Consider the following 2,417-nt stretch of genomic DNA (forward strand, 5'->3'; position numbering starts at 1 on the left):
AAAACACTTCAGCTGGGCCCGTGTGGCTCCCTCCTGCCCCCGCACACACTCACAGGGGGAAACGTGCCCCATGTTCCATCCCCGCGCCAGGCCTGGGCGACGGGCTCAGCCCTCGAGCAGCCCACAGGGCCTGTGAGGGATGGACTGAGAGCAGGGCCCCACTGACACCCCCTGTCCTGCCCCACTGGCCTGCGTGCGGCGCTGGCACGGGACAGGCAGGAACGGCAGCCAGGGAGAAAACAGCTTGGACTGACGGGCGAGTCTCACTTGCTGACCAGACTCCCGGGCCCTGGGCTCTGGGGACAGCCTGGGGGGGGGAGGGGCAGGGAGGAGAGAGTGTGTGATGAAATTCCAGGGGGGGCATGAGGGTTTTTACAAATCAAAAAGCAGGGGGGGAGTGATGCCGAAAAGTTTGGGAACCACTGCATGGTGACAACAAGTGAGATTTGAACTCACAACCTCAGCATGTCTCCTACAAGTACTGTTTTATAAGTACTGTGCACTGACCCATTGCCCCACTGGAGCAGATATTTGAAGTGCTTCTTCAAAGATTGAAAAAGTCAAGAAGCACAAAGTGGAATTGAAGTTTCTGCTGAGCCCTTGTTCTTTCTTTTCACAGGCAGAGCCGGGGGACTCCGCACATCCAGAGACCCCTCCCTCTTCCTCTCTGGTCTCTGAAATAACCCACCCTAGTGGGGCACAAAGCTGCTGGAGGCCAGAGCACGAGAGATGAGTTGCACGTGGGTTAGTGCTCCCTTTGCACATGAGGTGTAGCAGGATTCACTCCCATCTTCCCCCACCTGCTCGCTGGTGCTGAGGGGCCGGCCCCTTTCCTGCTGCCCCAACTCTTATTCCCACAATGCACTTTGTGCAGGGACCGTTGGTCTTTGTTGCAAGGCGTGTGGCTGGGAGCCAGGACCCTTCCCAAAGTATACAAGTCCCCCGCCCCCGCTCTGCTCACATTCTCTGGCTGCCTCCAGCATGGGCTGAGCTCAGGGGTCAGATGGGCGACCTGCCCTGATGCTGTGATGGCATCAGGCACCTGAGCACAAGTCTGCTCACAAAGCTCTAATGGGCCTCAGACAAGCAAAACCACCTTAGTGAACCTCAGGACAAGGAAGCCAAAAAGCCTGGAGCACAAGGACCTCCCAGCAACTGCCCCAGCCCGTCCCACTGAGATTTAAACTCAGATTGGAGAATTCAGAGTCATTAGTGCTGCCCCTTACACCTGGGACCTAGACAGAAGGCCTGAGGTAGACACCTGGGACACTCAGTTCTCAGTCTGGCCTCTGCTCTCCTGGCTTCCCTCCAGCTGCTTCATCTCTCAGGACTCTCTGGCTACGTCTACACGGCACGTTTATTTTGGAATAAGCTATTCTGGAACAGTTATTTCAAAATAGCACGTCTACACTGCAGGGAAACCTCAAAATGAGTCTGAGGAGGCTTCCCTAATGTAGATGTGTTACCTTGATTTAGAGCCCCAGGGGGAATAACTTAGAATGGCCCTGAGAAGGGGATGTTTTGAAATAGCAGAAGTGGAGCATGTACACGCGCCTCATTTTGAAATAGCTATTTCAGAATAGTCATTTTTCTGCGTACAGTGAGGTCTACAGAAGTTGGAATTAGCCGTCCGTTATTTCAGAGTTACTTCAAAATAACGGAATTGCTGTCTAGACTCTTGCCTTGTTATTTTGGAATAATGGCCATTGTTTCAAAATAACTTTTCTGTGTGGACAGAACCTCTGTCCTGCCCCAGTTCTGATGCTTTCTGGACAAACTCCATGTTAGGACCAGTCACAATCTGGGGTCAGTAATGGTCCGTCCCACCTGAGATGTGTGTTCTACAAAAGCCTCCTGTTCCCCACCCACTTCTCAATACTGGCTGCAGACACTTTTTTTTTTATATGGGGGTGTAGCTCAGTGGCAGAGTGTTTGACTGCAGGTCACATGGTCCTTGGTTCAAATCCAAGTGCCCCCTGCAAGAGTGTCTATTTAATAGAGACATTTCCTTTGTATGAACTCTTTGAATGAATACAAACCTGTAGGCTACATTTACATGGCAAGGTTTTTGCTCAATGTTCTTGCACAAAAATGTGCAGAGCACAGCACGAGTGTTCTTGCATAAGTACATTTGCACTACAGCATTGGAAAACAGTGCTTCTTCCAGAAGAGTTATTCCTCTCCCCATGAGGAATAAGCCCTCTTGCACAAGAGCTCTTCCACAAGAGGGCAGTGTAGACAGGCAACATGAATTTCTTGTGCAATAAACCTGTATGGCTAAAATGCCCATCAGAGTTTTCTTGCACAAGAGAGCAACCACACTGCCATGGACGCTCTTGCACAAAAGCACATCTCTTGTGCAAAGCACTTGGCAGTGTGGACGTGCTCTTCTGGAAGACCTTTTGCACAAGAACGCT

The 2,417-nt window shown here is 51.4% G+C and overlaps 1 non-coding gene across 1 annotated transcript; it reads left to right on the forward strand.

Moving 5' to 3' along the window:
- The first annotated feature begins 1,906 nt into the window (after positions 1-1,906).
- On the forward strand, positions 1,907-1,978 carry TRNAC-GCA (transfer RNA cysteine (anticodon GCA)). The gene has a single exon. It is a non-coding gene; the product is annotated as a tRNA-Cys (tRNA).
- The last annotated feature ends 439 nt before the right edge of the window (positions 1,979-2,417 follow it).

Source organism: Pelodiscus sinensis, chromosome 19 (assembly GCF_052426305.1).
Source record: "Pelodiscus sinensis isolate ZL-2025 chromosome 19, ASM5242630v1, whole genome shotgun sequence".
In the NCBI taxonomy this organism is placed as follows: Eukaryota; Metazoa; Chordata; order Testudines; family Trionychidae; genus Pelodiscus; species Pelodiscus sinensis.